The following is a 19767-nucleotide window of genomic DNA, read 5'->3' as shown; positions in this document are numbered from 1 at the left end:
GGACTATGTCAACTTGCCACCCATTAAAGGTCATCATAAATGTGGCACATGCCTTTGCTGTGCTTTCCACTCAGGAAGGGGATCTATTCCAGCATGCAGGAATATCCTGGAGGCATGACCAGTTTACTAATTGTAAATCAAAAAATGTGGTGTACGGGGATTCTATGTCCTTGCGATAAGCTGTACATAGGGAAAACAAATCAGGAAATAAGACAAAGGTTGTCCCAACATAAATCACGGATAAAGAGGAAAGTGGTCACTGCCCCACTAGTCCAACATTGGATTGACCAACTCCACGGTGAACACGACTTAAAATGGACTGTTATTTCGAAAATTGATCCTGACCCAAGAGGCGGAGACGTAGAGGCCAAATTGCGACAACGTGAAGCCATGCTAATCTTGAAATTTAATACAACCACGCAAGGCTTAAATGAAATGTCGGAATTGTACAGTTTATAAAAAGACCTTGAAATGTACCCAGGGAAGTGCCTTCACTGTTTCCAACCACGGCACCCTAAATTTGTGTCTCACATATGACCGCAACGAGAAGCCGGAGGGCTCTCCGGCAGACCTAAACTACAAATCCCATGATTCCCCCCTTCCGCAAACCGGAAATGATCTGGAGTAAATAGAGGCTCTTCCGCCCATTGGTATCGCGTTTTCAAAATCGACCGCGACCCAGACTGGAGGAGAAAGACGCAGCCCCTCAGGTAAACAGATCCCGCGAGTTAGCTAGTTTCCCCGAGCGGAGTTGCACGCAATGCCGGTGCTCTCTGGCTCGCTTTGTAGGTTGTTTAAATCCCACAACGGAATAACCCCATCCGTTGTTTTTCACATCATAGATTGACTCTACGAGGCAAGTCCGCCCCCTCATTGGAACCGAAAAGCTAACAATTTGGACACGTATTAAAAGGGGAGGATTCACCTTATTTCTCTGTAAGTAACATTACGATCGCTACGGAGTTTCTAAAAAACGTTCAATTTATATGCCCAATATCTGAAACAATTTGTTTCACTTCCTTGCAGCATTCCATCACGCCTAAACACAGTCAAAAGAGTGACAGGTAATACATTGAGAGTGGATGGATGTAGAATGTGAGTTGAGAGTCTTTCTTTAGTTTCCACTGACAGAGTTTTTATTTATTTGTTTTTCACAGATTGAGTTTGTTTGGTCCTGAAGAGAATCCTACACATCTATGTAGGATTCGAAACGCGTCGACCTATGACCTATTGAGGTGGTAGTTGAATGTTGGCGCCACTATAGTGGCTGTTTTGTGAAAATTAAGGCCAATTGTAGGCGTTAAATGATCTGATCTCTTGTCAAGCTTCATTGAAATATGGCTCATTTCATTGAGTGATAAGAAGATATCTAATGTTTTTCATTCATCTTGAGGAAAACCCCTGAAACAACTTGCATTTAGATTATAAAACACTGTTGCTTTGTTGTATATAGCTGTAAATAACGCCAGCAACCTCTACCATCCCCAATTTTCATGTACTACCTATGGTTTTTGTTGTCTAGTGTCTAATTGTACGTCTAGTGTCTAAATGTCGTCCAAAATGTTTCATTGACCTTCCCCTGGCCCATTCACTTGTTTCTCCTCCCAACTGATTGTATATTGTTGTATATATTGTATGATCTTTTGAAAAAGATATTTGATAAAACAAAAAACAAAAAAAACGAAGTCTGAAAAAATAGTAAAAAAATTGAAAGTTTAATTTAATAAACAACTATCTTGGAAGTTCTTGTGTTTCTAATTTGCAGTGACTGAAATAGTGGTCAGCTTGAGAGAGCGATTGAGAGCTCTTCAAATGTAATTTGTATCATTCGTTTCACAGTACTGGCGAACTGTTTTGTTAATTTCTTGATAGGCGCAGCCTTACTGTGTTGTACGCCAGACCCTACTTGTTTCTTATTTGTTGGTAGTCAAGCATTCAAACTTCAGGCCTTTGGCCATTGGGCAACTGACAACCAGCCAGTCTTTTGGAAAAACTACGAAAAAAAAAAAACCAGAAGGACTTTGGTTGTCTCTTTAATAATTTAGGACGATGTTTGTCATTCTGCACTTTACAGTTGTGCCAGGAGGCCGTATCCATGGTGACTATGCACTTTCAAGATATCTTGCTGAGAAATAATCAAAGTCACATGCACAATACAAATGTAATTGTGAAGCTCGAAAATACCTCTGCTCAGAGGCCGTGCTTTCCAAAGGCTGCACATCTGTCCATGAAATGTAAGCAAGAGAAGAGCAATGTTTAGTGTGTCATGGCACCATGTTCTGTATTGTAGGTGAGACATTGCCTTCTGCAACCAGCCTGACTCACCTACTACTTAACATCCTGAACAAGCTCTGGATTCAAAGAGATAACCGAACCACAGAGAGAAAAAAACTAATGGCGCATCAATAATATATAAATCATTAGCTATGCAATAGACTGAAGGGCAACAACATCTTGAGCCTTCTACCTCCTCGTGCACCTTGGGTGAGAAGTCAGCCCTAGGGATAGGGCCCACAGACTTCGGGTGCACGAACTAGAAGCCATAAGGTTCCAAAGTAGGACCAGACCGACGAAAAGGTAAGTTTACTAGAACACTTTATTTTCGTCAAGGATACCATGTATCACTCCCGGGCTTACATTTACCAATGTAATACCTTTTAAATGTTACAGTGGTTCATCTCAAACAATCCATTAGACTGAAGCTGTAAACTGCAATGATTGAAATATGGTGTGTCTTTCTTTTTTCCAAGTTTAAAGATTCTTTACTGTGGGTTTTTACATAAAGAAACATGTAGTAAGGATATTACAAACCCGTGGAATAATATGTTACACATATAGAACAAAACTATACAAGCCATATAGAGCAGCTAATGAAAAATGATGAGGTTAAGGAATGTTTAATGACAAGAGCTCAGATATGATTACATTCGAACGATGTTGTCTCCTCTCATTCAATTACAAAGGCATATTGTAACCTCACTATAGGAACAATTACACTTATGAATTATTATTTCTATACCCATCTCCATTTACATTTTCTTTCTATAATGTCAGCACTGCGCCATTTAACTAATAAGTAATAATAAAAGGCAAAGGCCAGAGAGAGGAGACGGAACTGAAGAAAGTAGGGAATAGAGGCCGTAGGACTCTCGGAGCCGATTCACCTTTTAATCTTATCGAGGCATCCCACTTCCAGGTTCTGGTCATAATTTGACTAAAATAAGGTTCCTAGGGTGCTCCTTGTTAATCGCTTCAAGGTGGTTTCACTTGTCCAAGGAATCCATCTACATAAGTTTTTTTTTTTTTTATCCTAGCTTTGAGTTCTGCAAAAGATAGGGCCCGAGTACCCTCATAGAACTCTTCCACAGTGAAAATGCCTGATCTCATCTGGGGCTTCAATGTTATGGGTCTGTTGTCTACTTTAATCTGGTGGTTCAAAGTGCTGTTAGTTAAAAAGCTATGGATGGCAGAAGAGAAGACACATGACAGAGTCACTTAGAAACTTATAATTGGGAGTAGTGCACAGCTCAAAAGTTTTTTATCCACGCTATTATTTATGTTGTGGGTGCTCCGTAGGTGGCGACCACGTCCCTGGGCGTCTGAATAAATCACAATCAGTGTCTATAGTAATGCACTACAGACATCCCTTTGGGCACACCTTTTCTCCTCTGTTTGTGAAAGAGGATTCCAAACAATTTATTTTTGTTATTGTACTTTCCTTTATTGTGATTGTTCTTCTCTCTTTATGTCTTATGGTACATTTGTCATTTTGATATTAGTGCTCAATTTTTCATATTTACATCAACGACACAATTGTAGTTTAAATCCAATGCTTTTCAGGCGTGTATGTCCCGCCCTTCATCAGGGAATCAATTCTATAAATAAAAATAAAAACCACTGGATAAATGTACTGTGTATGTCTCCGATACAACGAAACAATGTTCAATACTATGCAGATGTCGAAAAAACTAAAACCTGTGTGTGTGTGTTACCGCTAACACCATGAAACAACCTTATATGCCTGTGTCAACGTCAACCAGATACCATCTCTTAGATCAAACATTACGTGTCGCGTTTGCACCAATGATTTGCCCGTACTAGGATCTTAATCCAAGCTCAATGTGCTACGGAAATAATAAAAGAAAACAATGTATCCTGTGAGCTCCTTAGTGAAAAAACTCACATCTTTAAAACGCTAACGTTAAGTCTACCTCCACTTCTAGTGATGTAACTGACCTTTACTGCAGTGTAGCAGCGTCTTCGTCTCCTTCTTCCCGCCAAACTACAAAAACACCCTCGTGTTTACTCCATTCTACATATAATCGGACGACGATCTTCGCCATTGGTCAAAGTTCCGATCACGTGACCATAGACTACAACAAAATACTACCTGTTCAAAACTGTGTCTCTGTTGTGAAAATATGGCGTGTTTTCAAACATTATCCTACGTTACCGAAATCTAATTGTCCCCTAAGGTGCAGAACAAAGATTAAAATGAACATGGTGCAAAGAGAAATGAAAATATTATGGGTGAACTGTAGTCGTAAAAACGCTAACCGGGGAACCGAACTCCTACATGTCAAGCTGTCCAAAACCGATCACCTGTCTGAAGTGCTATATCTGAGGAGAGAGGGGTGCAAGTGATGTGAGAGGATGAGGTTACACAGTGAATGCTGTTATTCACAATCGGAGAAATAAGAAAATAAAATACATTAACATAAACAATGAGTTAATATGCCATCGCAGGTTACCCGTTCCAGATCAAGGAACCACATATAAATTTTTGTTACAGATAACAAGACAGTTCCATTCGTTCATAGAGCCCATTGGGACTCTGGGTGCATAATTTGTGAATCCAAAAGTTCTCTCGTTGCAGCATGAATTTTGTATTGTCTCTTCCTTCAATTTTTGTCTCCGTCTCCAGTATCATAAATTTTAGTTGGGAGATGTTATGTTGCGCCTCCAAGAAATTGGTGGCTACTGATGATTTTGTATTTTTCGTGCGGATGTTAGATTTGTGTTCTGTCAGCCTGGTCTTTATGTTTCTTTCCGTTTTGCAAACGTACAGTTTTCCGCATGGGCATTTCAGCGCATAAATTACATTTTTGGTTTCGCATGTAGCGTTGACTCTCACTTTGATCTTGTGCCCTTTCATGGGGTGATTTATTGTATTGCCTTTGATACTGTTGCAATTACCGCAATTTAGACATGGGTTTGTGCCCTTGTAAGTTCTGGTTAAGGGTTGAGGTTGTTTCAATCTTTCTCCCAAGTTTTGAGCTCTAGTGTAAGCTAATAGTGGTGGTTGATCAAAAGATTTACAAAAATCTGGTTCAAGTTTTAGCATTTGCCAATGTTTTGTGATAATTTTCTTGAAGTTCCGACTCTGTGTCGAATATTTAGAAACCGCTACTATCCGAGCTTCCTCCTTTTTCATGGTTGGTTTAGGAGTTCTTTTCTTTCAATGGCTTCAACCCTTCTTTTTGCAGTCTCCAAAACTTCTTGCGGGTAACCTCTATTTAAGAACCTGGTTGACATTTCCTCTAATGTTGTGTTCACTTTTGTACTATCAGAGGTAGTTCTTTTGACTCTCGTCATCTGTGAATATGGTAGATGTCTCTTGAGGCTGGGTTGATGAAAACTTGTAAAATGCAACATGTTGTTTCTGTCTGTTTCTTTTCGATACATGCTGGTTTCAAATCCTCTGTCTGTGATGGTTATTCTTACATCCAAGAAGGTAACTGTGGTGTCTGAGATATCCCATGTGAGTTGGATCTGGCTGTCTATGTTGTTGAATTCACAAAGGGCTGAGTGTAACGAGTCTTTAGTGGATTTCCATATAATGAATATATCATCAATGTATCGCACAATGAATTTAGTGTTGTTTTTCCATACCGCTTTGGAGAACATGTTGGTTTCTTCATAGTCCTGCATAAAGATGTTGGCGTATACCGGCGCCACCGGATTTCCCATGGCTGTTCCTGTGAGTTGTTGATACCATACGTCTCTGTATTTGAAATAACTTTGGTATAAAGTAAAAGTCATGAGCTCCATCAGAAATGTTTGTAAGTCAAGGTTCAAGTTTGTGTTTAGTAGAGCTTTCTCTATGGCTTCCATGCCCAGTTTATGTGGTATTGAGGTATATAAGGAACGCACATCTGCTGTGCACATGATGAGGGTTTCTTGCGGCTCTATCGTTACGGTCTCCAGTTTTAGTAAAAAATCCGTAGTATCTTTGACGTATGTTCTCATACTTCTGACAGTGGGTTGCAAATGTTTGTCTAGAAGTTGTCCAATGGGTTCGTGGATGCTTCCTCTTGTTGAAACTATTGGACGTAAAGGAGGGTCCATAAGGTTCTTATGAATTTTTGGTATCATGTAGAATACCGGACTTGCCCAGAAGAGAAGAAACCGTCCATACTCTCCCAACACTGATACATCCTCTTCAGGAAGTGACATCTCACAAAGAACTCCAAGGCCACAACCCAGTTCTAAACAGCAAGCACCAACTGGCACGGATCAAAGGTCTCAAATGGAAGCAAGAACACAAGAAAACATTATAACTGAGCAACCCACCACAAGCGTTCCACCAACTGTCAATCCTTTTTTAGAACAAGGCCAAGCCCAAAAAGGAGACCCAGGAGAGGAAAGAACAAAAGAAAAAGACAAAGAGAAGGAATACCCCAATACGAGGAGCACCACGATTCCGAAGAAAGACAAGGACAAGAAAAAGACTCAAACTTAAAATCAACTGGTTATAAACATCAGTAACTACCAACCCAGTGAGTATGAACTCAATCTTCTACAAAGAGGCACATCTTTTGTGCCTGCGACTACCACTGATATGTTGGAATTGGAGGTGAGTTTTTTCAAGCTCATGCGAAAAATAAGACTGTCATTTTTTTGACAACATCCTTCCCCAACAAGATAAGGAACCAGAAGATCAACTACTTGGCCTACAAGCCAGTAGCAACTTCCAAGCCTCAGTCAGCCATAAGACGTTGGATATCTTTGAAAAAATGGTGAAACAAGATCTATCCCGTTTAAAATGTGATAAACCCATCAAAAAAAACATGACTCATAAGGATCTGGATTGCTTAAGGAAACTAGCCTCAAATCGTAATTTAAGGTTCACCAAAGCTGACAAAGGCGGAGCTCTAGTCATCATGAATAACTCCATGTATGAGACAAAAGTGCTAGAACATATCTCAGAGGTAAACACCTACATGCAGTTAAGTGGAAATCCCACAATGGAATTCTCCAAAATAATAGGAACCATCATTGAAAAAGCATACGAAATGGGCACTATTAATCTTAAGACTAGGAATTGTTTGACTAAACCAAACCCAAAAAAGTCTGGTATTCTACATGATACCAAAAATTCATAAGAACCTTATGGACCCTCCTTTACGTCCCATAGTTTCAACAAGAGGAAGCATCCACGAACCCATTGGACAACTTCTAGACAAACATCTGCAACCCACTGTCAGAAGTATGAGAACATACGTCAAAGATACTACGGATTTTTTACTAAAACTGGAGACCGTGACGATAGAGCCGGAAGAAACCCTCATCATGTGCACAGCAGATGTGCGTTCCTTATATACCTCAATGCCACATAAACTGGGCATGGAAGCCATAGAGAAAGCTCTACTAAACACAAACTTGAACCTTGACTTACAAACATTTCTGATGGAGCACATGACTTTTACTTTATACCAAAGTTATTTCAAATACAGAGACGTATGGTATCAACAACTCACAGGAACAGCCATGGGAAATCCGGCGGCGCCGGTATACGCCAACATCTTTATGCAGGACTATGAAGAAACTAACATGTTCTCCAAAGCGGTATGGAAAAACAACACTAAATTCATCGTGCGATACATTGATGATATATTCATTATATGGAAATCCACTAAAGACTTGTTACACTCAGCCCTTTGTGAATTCAACAACATAGACAGCCGGATCCAACTCACATGGGATATCTCAGACACCACAGTTACCTTCTTGGATGTAAGAATAACCATCACAGACAGAGGATTTGAAACCAGCATGTATCGAAAAGAAACAGACAGAAACAACATGTTGCATTTTGCAAGTTTTCATCAACCCAGCCTCAAGAGACATCTACCATATTCACAGATGACGAGAGTCAAAAGAATTACCTCTGATAGTACAAAAGTGAACACAACATTAGAGGAAAGGTCAACCAGGTTCTTAAATAGAGGTTACCCGAAAGAAGTTTTGGAGACTGCAAAAAGAAGGGTTGAAGCCATTGAAAGAAAAGAACTCCTAAAACCAACCATGAAAAAGGAGGAAGCTCGGATAGTAGCGGTTTCTAAATATTCGACACAGAGTCGGAATTTCAAGAAAATTATCACAAAACATTGGCAAATGCTAAAACTTGAACCAGATTTTTGTAAATCTTTTGATCAACCACCACTATTAGCTTACACTAGAGCTCAAAACTTGGGAGAAAGATTAAAACAACCTCAACCCTTAACCAGAACTTACAAGGCCACAAACCCATGTCTAAATTGCGGGAATTGCAACAGTGTCAAAGGCAATACAATAAATCACCCCATGAAAGGGCACAAGATCAAAGTGAGAGTCAACGCTACATGAGAAACCAAAAATGTAATTTATGCGCTGAAATGCCCATGCGGAACACTGTACGTTGGCAAAACGGAAAGAAACATAAAGACCAGGCTGACAGAACACAAATCTAACATCCGCACGAAAAATACAAAATCATCAGTAGCCACCCATTTCTTGGAGGCGCAACATAACATCTCCCAACTAAAATTTATGATACTGGAGACGGTGACAAAAATTGAAGGAAGAGACAATACAAAATTCATGCTGCAACGAGAGAACTTTTGGATTCACAAATTATGTACCCAGAGTCCCAATGGGCTCAATGAACGAATGGAACTGTCTTGTTATCTGTAACAAAAATTTATATGTAGTTCCTTGATCTGGAACGGGTAACCTGCGATGGCATATTAACTCATTGTTTATGTTAATGTATTTTATTTTCTTATTTCTCCGATTGTGAATAACAGCATTCACTGTGTAACCTCATCCTCTCACATCACTCACACCCCTCTCTCCTCAGATATAGCACTTCAGACAGGTGATCGGTTTTGGACAGCTTGACATGTAGGAGTTCGGTCCCCCGGTTAGCGTTTTTACGACTACAGTTCACCCATAATATTTTCGTTTCTCTTTGCACCATGTTCATTTTAATCTTTGTTCTGCACCTTAGGGGACAATTAGATTTCGGTAACGTAGGATTAATGTTTGAAAACACGCCATATTTTCGCAACAGAGACACAGTTTTGAACAGGTAGTATTTTGTTGTAGTCTATGGTCACGTGATCGGAACTTTGACCAATGGCGAAGATCGTCGTCCGATTATATGTAGAATGGAGTAAACACTAGGGTGTTTTTGTAGTTTGGCGGGAAGAAGGAGACGAAGACGCTGCTACACTGCAGTAAAGGTCAGTTACATCACTAGAAAGTGAGGTAGACTTAACGTTAGCGTTTTAAAGATGTGAGTTTTTTCACTAAGGAGCTCACAGGATACATTGTTTTCTTTTATTATTTCCGTAGCACATTGAGCTTGGATTAAGATCCTAGTACGAGCAAATCATTGGTGCAAACGCCAAAGTGTTGATCTAAGATGGTATCTGGTTGACGTTGACACAGGCATATAAGGTTGTTTCATGGTGTTAGCGGTAACACACACACACAGGTTTAGTTTTTTCGACATCTGCATAGTATTGAACATTGTTTCGTTGTATCGGAGACATACACAGTACATTTATCCGTAGTTTTTATTTTTATTTATAGAATTGATTCCCTGATGAAGGGCGGGACATACACGCCCGAAAAGCATTGGATTTAAACTACAATTGTGTCGTTGATGTAAATATGAAAAATTGAGCACTAATATCAAAATGACAAATATACCATAAGACATAAAGAGAGAAGAACAATCACAATAAAGGAAATTACAATAACAAAAATAAATTGTTAGGAATCCTCTTTCACAAACAGAGGAGAAAAGGTGTGCCCAAAGGGATGTCTGTAGTGCATCACTATAGACACTGGTTGTGAGAGTCACTTAGAAGCCATGCTAACTTGGCTTGGGCAGAAGCAGCAACAGGAACCAGGCAGATGAGTTCAGACAGGAATAATGACACACAGTGCTTAATTTGAGCCAGCGGTTGCAGGTGGGGCCAATCAGCACTTACTTGTAGGTATCAGCACTTATTTTTCCACACTAGACTTCGACCCAGAACAAGAGAGGAAAATAAAAGGGGAAAGAAAAAAAATAGAAAGAATGAAAAGCAGTTACAAATGGAGAATGCATGGACGAAAAAGAACATGCACGACTAAGACAGAGGGGCAGGGAGTGGTAGGTGTTGAGTTATGGGGCAAGATGGGGAATCAATACTACACAGCCTTGGTATTCAGTACCAAAACCATCTGCAGCGCAAGCTTCTGAGCAAAGGTTTGGGCCCTGCCCTTATTTTACAAAGTAATCACTAGTGACAGAGCCCAGGTGAGTCGACGACATGGTTGTGATGAAACCGGCAACAAGGGCTAGACAGTCCAAGTGAAAGGACTCTAGTATCATAAGGGAGGCACAAGCTAGAGGAATGAAATAGGAGCAGATGAAAATCTGACAGTTCGATGTGGGGCAGGTGAAGGCAAAGCGGCGTGGCTCGGGATGAGAGCCATTCACTGAGGCCAGAGAGTGTGTAGCTGTTGGGCAAGCAGAATGACAAAGCGGTGGGTAGTCAGTGAAAAAAGAGCTAGACAGCATTGGTATACAGGGTACTGGTAGCATGGGTGGGGGGGGGGGGGGGGGGGGAGACCTGGATACTGTAGTACAAGCTAAGCCTCAAGGGCGATGAGTGCGTAGGATCAAAGCAGAGTGTACAAGAGCAACGAGGTACGGACAGGGCAGAGAAAAAATCAGAGAGCAGTGACCAGTCACTATGAGCAATGGAACAGTTGGACACAAGCCTGACATCACATGCATTGGTGTAGAAGGGACCATACAAAAGGAACAAGGAATGAATGGGGAAGTGGGAGAAACAACTCGGGATGGAAAAAGGTGCGAGTCTGATTCCTTTTGCTAGCGAACTTGGGAATTGTAGGTTTTACATAGAATATGCACGGCCAAGAAGCAGAGGGCATGGGTTCGAGACAGACAAGAAGATGGTGAACAGAAACTGATAGGAAGCAGCGGTAGATGTGAGCAGAAAGGAGCAAGGAAGCATCAGCTTCAAAATAGTAGACGACACAATGGGGTGGGCAGTTTAGTGCCATCCGAGGAGCATAGTATGGGCAATATGATAACGGTAGGAAGGATGGGATTAGATATAGGCTAGTCATCATGAAGGAACGCATAGATAAGACTAAGGAACCACTCGGCGGGGCGAGTGCCCCCTGGAGACAAATTACATTAGGCGCTGAAAGGAGCAGCTCAATTGCCCTTGTATTGTTACTTCTCTGTTTGCTCACCTCTGTATCCCTCAGTTACCTCCTTATCCCCCTCCACCTGTCTCCACCACCAAGTCTCTTACCTCCCACCTCTCGGTTCTCTTACCCTCCGCTCGCTCCTCGCTCTCCCACTCGCTTTCTGTGTCCCAGGGGGCGGTCTCGGGACAACCCACAGACTCGGCTTCTAGGGGAGTCTCCCTCCCTGGGCGGGGTCCCGGAGCGGCAGCCTCCTCAGGCCTTCTACAATTGAACCACGCCCCTGTCTCCGCCCATATGGAGGGCTTCCGGGTCATTAAACTTACACTCCGCCCGGAGGCTCCTGTCGCCCGCCTCCTTCACTTACTTCCGGTCCCAAGGGGCTTCCTAAGCAACCGCCCTAGCAACCGTGCATTTTAAGACGTCTTTCTGTCAAATACATACGCCGTGTGTTATTTTCTTTTTTTTTCTTTTTAAATATGGCGGTCATGATGTTTTACAGCTCTTTACAAATGGCAACACAGCTGTCATGATCTGTCATGGAGCAGCCCCTCCCCGGCGGCAGTGCTAACACCCACCACCCATCCAACACAGGCAGGTACATTAGGGTGACTGTAAAGGAAGCAGTTTCAAGGTTACAGGAACAAACAGGAGTCTTCGTTGGTTGAAGAAAGGTAAGTTTATTACCCAAAAGTACAGAGCACCACAGGAGCACATCCACACACGGCAATCCTCAACTGTAGAAGTCACAGACCCACAGTTGAAGGTTGCGTGTGAGAGATGCCACGAGAAGCGCAACACTTGAAAGAAAACACTGCGCGTGTAACATGAGAAAGCGCACGAGCAATTAAACAAACCATAACAATAACAATAGAACTTACCAGTATCTAAGCACTCTACATCTCCTCCCTTCCCTCAAAATAAAAAGAAAACTTGACTAAAAGAAATGAAACTTAGTTTACATAAAAGTCTTTAAAGCGTGTCGGCATAGAACAATTCCTGTGAGTTCTGGTTGACACATCTGAATTGGAGGTAGAGGGAGATGGACCAGAAATTTCAATGTTTTCTAAAGTGTCTTGAAGAGGAGGAATAACCTCAGCAGAAGGTGAAGACACCTCACCTGTGACATCTTGAGAAGTAAGGGCGGAATCATTGGAGGACGAAGATTCTACCTGGGAGAGCAAAGGGACATCTAACAGGGTGGGAAAATCATAAGAAAGATAGGAAGAGTTCTCATCCCCATGTTTAGTTCTGAAAATACTCATGGCTTGCTCAGGGGTTAGTTTAACAAGTGAGCGTTTGTTACGCCACCCTCTCTTATCTAAAAACAGGGAACCTTTAGAGACCTTAAGAACTTGAGTGGGCATGGAAAACTTGGAAAGACCTTTCTTGATTTTATCCATGGTTTTAAACATGACCCAATCACCCACAGTAAATATTTCAGGGATGGACATAATTTTGGAATCAAAATTCCGCTTTTGTACTGATTGCTGTTTCTCAACATTACTTTTTACAATAAATTTGTCAGAACAGGAAATGCATTTGGAAACTTGTGGGGTCAGATCTTTGATCCATGAGGGGCAGACAGTACCATGTGGGTTTCTTTTTTTAAGAAGTCTGAAAGGTGAAATACCCGTAGTGGAGTGAGGGGTAACCAAATAGGCCCAAACCTTTTCTCTTAAAAAGGCTTCGACATTCATTTTGCAAGAGAAAGCAGTTTGAATGCCCTCTTTCAAAAATCTATTCATCCGTTCTACCAAACCATTGGATGCAGGGGAGTAAAGGGCAACTTTCAAGTGTTTGACATCAAACTTCTTCAAAAATTCCTCCATAACACGGGAGCAAAAATGCGAACCATTGTCGCTGACAACTTCTTTCGGAGGACCTTCCACTCTAAAAATTCTTTCCAAAAATCTAATGGCTGATGCGGAATCAGGATTGGTACAAAAATCAAAGTCAAACCACTTTGAGTGATAGTCAACAAGGGAAACTATATAACGTTGAGAATGAGGAAGAATCTCAAAAGGACCAGAAAAATCAACAGCTACCTTGACCCAGGATTCCTCAGGAATGGGAACACTATGTAAAGGTAGATTTTGCAATTTCCAATGCTTGTCTGAAGACAGACAGGTACTGCAAGAATCAACCCAATCATTGACATTGCTATCCATGGCCGGCCACCAGAAATGTTCTTTCAGCTTGCGAGAGGTTGCGCCTACACCTAAGTGACCCTGATGAGCTGCAAAAAATAACTTTTTACGTAAAACCATAGGGGGAACACATCGATCTCCCCTGAAAACTATACCATTGACAATGGTCAAATCATCTGAAACCTGTGCGAAGGATTTCAAAGGGGCAGGAAGAGAACGAATTCTTGGCCATCCTGAAACTATTAAGTTTTTTACGGCAACAAGAGTTTCATCTTCAGAATAGCATTTGAACCAATCTCCCTCAGAAATGGAGAGAGGAGAAAAGACCAAATCCTCTAAAGAAGCTATGACACACTCAATGTCATCTTTGAGAACATCATCATCATTTTCTAAGGGCAACCTGGAAAGTGCATCCGCTCTCATATTTCTACCACCAGCGATATGGTGGATGCTGAAATTGAAGTCATGTAATTTAGAGAGAATTCTTACCAACCTCGAAGAGGCTTTTCCTGTACCATTCCCATTTAGTAGATTAAGTAGGGGCTTATGATCAGTATACAACAAAAAATGAGAGCCCCAAATGTAGACTTTGAATTTTTCTACAGCCCACGCACAACCAAGAGCCTCTTTTTCAATGGTGCTATAATTGCATTCAGCATGATTCAGTGACTTTGAAGCAAAACCGATAGTATGTTCTACAGCACCATTCCATTGGCAAAGGATTGCACCAAGACCTTTCTGGCTGGCATCAACGTAGATGCCACACTTGAGACCTGGTGTGAAAGATGATAAGGCTGGAGCATTGACAATAACCTTCTTAATGTTATCAAAAGCCAGATTTGCTTCATCATTCCATAAAAAATTAACATCCTTTTTAATTAGCATCCTAAGAGGTTGAATTAACTGGGCATAGTTCATGACAAATCTCGAGTAATATTCGGTGAGACCGAGAAACAATCTCAAAGTGTCCTTATTGTTAGGGACAGGTACACTAGAAATAGCCTGAGTGAGAGAGAGTTTGGGTTTGATACCTGAGGTGGAGATAGAATGACCTAAATAATCTAATTCTTCCACAAAGAATTTACATTTCTTTTCACCTAGGGTGATTCCTACGTCTTTGAAACGAGAGAGAACAATTCGTAAATCCTTAACATGTTCATCAACATTTTTAGAATGAATCAAAACATCGTCTTGGTATGCTTGTACACCTTTAACACCACACAAGACACTGTCCATACATTTTTGAAACACACTTGCAGCACTTGCTAAACCAAAAGGTAGTTTTAAATATTTAAAAGCCCCAAAAGGAGTAATGAAAGTGGTGAGTTCAGAGGAGCATTTAGTCAGAGGAATTTGATGATAAGCACTCCTTAAATCCAAGAGAGTGAACAATTTTGATCCTGCAATGCCAGTGAGAAGTTCTTGAATTCTGGGCAAAGGATAACAGTCGATGAGAATATTTTGATTGAGTGATCTCAGATCTGCACAGAGACGAATGCTGGAATCCTTTTTCTTCACGACAACAATAGGACTAACCCATAGTGAAGAATCCACAGCTTCAATTATTTTCTCATCAACCATTTTCAAAAGTACTTTTTTCAAATCGTCTCTCACGCTAAGAGGAACATTCCTCAACTTGTGAATTACAGGAATAGCGTTGGGCTTGAGACGAATGCGATGTTCGTAGTTTTTTATCATACCAACTGAATCGTTAAAAACTTCTGGGAAATCAGCAATAATTTTGTTGACAATCCCTACATCAATAAAATTGATGAAGGAAAAGGTACTTTGTTCATTAATCTGAACAGGAAATTCTGAACCAGGAACAAGTTTGAGGCCCATTTTAGCAAGGTCTTGCCATCCAACAATACATTTGCCATTAGTGGCTACGTATACTTTTGTGTAAATACACCTCCCCAAACAAGTCACAGTGGTGATGAAGAAACCCCACATGTCAATGTGTTTGCCAGTATATCCTTTAGGAATGATGTCTAAAGGTTCAAGAGTAATTCTTAAAGACCAATGGGTGTTGAACAAATGATCAGATATAATGGTAACAGGGGCACCAGAATCCGCCATCATGTCAATTTCTAAATGATCAATAATTACTAGGCAAGTGGGATCTTTCACGCGTTCAGAATTAATGCAATCAACAATACAAATAGAAACAGAATGAATAGAGAGAATTTCCTTTACAGCTAAATTTCCCTTATTAGAATCAACATTAACTGAACTAATAGTAACATTTTTTAAATCAGAATCAATAGGTTGAATATCAGCATCTTCGCCTGTAAAATAAGAAATGTTATTAATTTGAGAACTCTTTCTATTGCGACATACTGATTGGAAATGACCATTTTTCTGACAAAAAGTGCACTTTTTGCCTAGAGCTGGGCAAGTAGGGCTGTTACTTAAATGTGTTTTAGAACCACAACGAAAACAAAAGGTATTTGTTCTCCTTTGAAAAGGTCTTTGAAACGGCTTGCCCTTGGAATAAACTGCGTTTACATTCATGTCAGTTGGAATAAAAGATGAAGTACTTTCAGAGATACACTTAGAAGAAACAATTGATCTTTCAATTCCTTTGGCCATTTCAAGAACTTCAGATAAAGATGGATCTCTGCAGCTTAATATACGCTCTTGAATTTTTTTGTGACAGCAGTTATATACAAATTGATCTCTAAGAGCTGTGTCCAAATAAGAGCCAAAGCTGCACTCAGAAGCGAGGTTCCTCAAGGCGGAAATAAACTCTTCAACAGTTTCATCTTGTTCTTGACGCCTTTTCATGAAATTGAAACGTTCAAGGATAACACTAGGTTGATCAAGGAATTTTCTATTTAATTTTAAAATTGCAGCAGAATATTCATTAATCTCATCCCCACTTCCTGAAGCCGGAAGAGGATTTGGCAAATTATTAAAAATCTGTCTTCCTTCTTTTCCAATATTACTATAGAGAATAGCCATTTTTCTCTTTGGTGCATATTCATCAGCCCCAATAGCAACCAAGTAACTTTCAAAATTTTGAAACCAATGTCTCCAAGGTTCTTTAGGTTTACCAGGAACTGGCAAAAAATAATTTAAAGCGACAATTTGCTGGTTAGTAGCCATGTTGCTTGAATGAAAGTAAATGTAAAATACTTTAATACAGCAAAAGTCTGAAATTGTTAAAAATGTTCAAGTGAAAACAACTTGTTTTGTAATAAAGCGACCTTTTAAAAGGTTTAAAATGCAAAAAATAATGAAATAACTTTAAATATCCGCTCACCGTTGAAGTTTCAGAGGTTTCAGAGGCATGCGATGATTAATTTACCTTCCGATCCTTGCGATCGTGAAAATGTAACCATGGTAACCCTTTGACAACAAAATAAAATGGCCCCTCTGCGTAGCTGCGTGATTGCGCGCGTGCGCGTAGTGACGTGTGATTGGAGCGAGGAGATGACTCGCAAACGTCTCACGTCATAGGGAAGCGCATCAGTGATGAGAAGTCGGGAAAGTGAAGAAAATGTCCGAAATCCTGATGCGAGGGGTCAATTCAAAGCGGGTTTTCACGGAGAAGATATACAGCATGCCCTGGAGTAATCCGATGAAAGAGTTGAAGGTGCAAAGTTGGTAATGCTCTGTATTTTAAGTAAAAAGAAGTCCCTCGTCGCCAAATGTAAAGGAAGCAGTTTCAAGGTTACAGGAACAAACAGGAGTCTTCGTTGGTTGAAGAAAGGTAAGTTTATTACCCAAAAGTACAGAGCACCACAGGAGCACATCCACACACGGCAATCCTCAACTGTAGAAGTCACAGACCCACAGTTGAAGGTTGCGTGTGAGAGATGCCACGAGAAGCGCAACACTTGAAAGAAAACACTGCGCGTGTAACATGAGAAAGCGCACGAGCAATTAAACAAACCATAACAATAACAATAGAACTTACCAGTATCTAAGCACTCTACAGTGACCAACTGGCATTGGTGCAAATTCAGGACGGTGAGTGTAAAAATTCAGGACAAAGGGTCAAAATTCAGGACACAAATTCAGGACAGGAGGTCAAAATTCAGGACAAAACTTCAGGACAATAGGTACGTTTTACAGACACATCAGAGGTCGCGCAATAGTATATAAGTAAGCCCAGCCGTTTTCAAACATATTCAACCGTTTGCAAACCTATCCATCATGTATCCTTCCATCTATCATTTCAGTCATCCATCCCTTCATCCATCCCCTCATCCATGCTTTCACTCATCTCCATTATCCATCCATCCACCATTTCACCCTATCTATCTGTACACTTATCCATCCACTCTTTATCCCATCCATCTATTCACTCATCCATTCAGCCATTTACCCTTTCACCAATCCAGCCATCCTTTCACTTACTAATCCTTCCACCCATCCACTATTTTAGTCATCCATCCATCCTCCCTTTCTCTCTCCATCGACCCTTTCACTTAGCCATCCTTCCTTCCAGCCATCCATCCATCTACTCATCCACTCATGAATCCATCCATTGATCCTATCACTCAACCATCTATCATTTCACTCCTTCACACATCTATTCATCCTTTTGTCCATCTACCCTCCCTTTCACTCACGCATCCATCCTTACATCCACCCTTTCACTCATACGTCCATTCATTCACCCTTGCACTTATCAATCCATCAATCCATCCATCATTGCACTCATCCACCTACCCACCCATCATCCACCCACCCACCATCCACGCACCCACTCATCCATCATTTCACCCACCCACCATCCAATCCACTGATCCATCCTTTCACCCACCCACTATCCACCCACCCACCCACTCATCCATCCATCCATCCTTTCACCCACCCACTCATCCATCCATCCATCCTTTCACCCACCCACTCATCATCCATCCATCCTTTCACCCACCGACTCTCCATCCATCCATCCTTTCACCCACCCATCATCCATCCATCCATCCATCCGTCCTTCCCCTCATCATCCATCCTTCCCCTCATCATCCATCCTTTTCCCTCATCATCCATCCATCCATCCTTCTACCCACCCACCCACTCATCCATCCATCCTTCCCCTCATCATCCATCCATCCTTTTACCCACCCCCTCATCATCCATCCATTCCCTAATCATCCATCCATCCTTTCACGCACCCCCTCATCATCCATCCATCCACCCTTCCCCTCATCATCCATCCACCCTTCCCCTCATCATCCATCCTTTCACCCACCCCCTCATCATCCTTCCATTCTTCCCCTCATCATCCATCCATCCATCCTTCCCCTCATCATCCATCCTTCCCCTCATCATCCATCCATCCATCCTTTCACCCACCCATCCATCCATCCTTTCCCTCTATCCGTCCCCTCATCCATCCATCCATCCCCTCATCCATCCATTCATCCCCTCATCCATCCATCCCCTCACCCATCCCCTCATCCATCCATCCATCCCCTCATCCATCCATCCTTCCCCTCATCTATCCATCCTTCCCCTCATCCATCCTTCCTTTCATCCATCATCCATCCTTCCCCTCACCCATCCATCCATCCCATCCATTTATCCTTCCCCTCATCCATCTCCTGATCCATCCATCCTTCCCCTCAATCCATCCATCTATCCATCCATCCATCCTTCCCCTCATCCATCCATCCCCTCCATCCATCCATCCTTCCCCTCCATCCATCCATCCATCCTTCTCATCCATCATCCTTCCCCTCATCCATCTTTCCCCTCATCCATCATCCAGCTACCCTTCCACCCATACATCCAGCTATTTACATTTTCTCTCCATCCTTCCCCTCACTCATCAATCCATCCATCCTCTCTCATTAGCCATTTATTCAATCTTTCATTCATCCATTCACCCTTTCACTAATTCATCCAATCATTCACCCATCCGTTCACTTACTTACTCGCCGACCTTTCCATATGAATTTTGAGCTGAGCCCTTTTGAGAAGAGGCCCATCAAGAATTTCACCCTCGCTGCAGGGGCCCTTCCAGGACTGGGACAGAAGCCACCCAGGGAGGAAACAGGATCCACCACAGGGGGGGACAAGAGCCATCACAGGCGGGGGTGGACTGGAGCCTCAACATGCGGGACAGGAGCCATCACAGGCGGGGGTGGACTGGAGCCACAACATG

The 19767-nt window shown here is 41.6% G+C and overlaps 1 protein-coding gene across 3 annotated transcripts in view; it reads right to left on the bottom strand.

Annotated features, from left to right (window-relative positions):
- The window catches only part of TBC1D16 (TBC1 domain family member 16), a 960039-nt gene extending 948271 nt beyond the window's left edge, over positions 1-11768 (bottom strand). For 2 of the 3 annotated variants that reach the window (XM_086931054.1, XM_086931056.1), the window contains exon 1: positions 11604-11737. The gene's annotated coding sequence lies outside the window, so the exon portion shown is untranslated. Of the gene's footprint in view, positions 1-11603 lie in introns of all 3 variants that reach the window. The other variant, XM_086931055.1, reaches the window with a different exon arrangement.
- Between the last annotated feature and the right edge of the window lie 7999 nt (positions 11769-19767).

This window comes from Lissotriton vulgaris, chromosome 7 (genome assembly GCF_964263255.1).
Source record: "Lissotriton vulgaris chromosome 7, aLisVul1.2, whole genome shotgun sequence".
Classification (NCBI taxonomy): domain Eukaryota; kingdom Metazoa; phylum Chordata; class Amphibia; order Caudata; family Salamandridae; genus Lissotriton; species Lissotriton vulgaris.
Note: the sequence above shows the minus strand (reverse complement) of the source record. Positions and strands in the feature narration are given on the sequence as shown.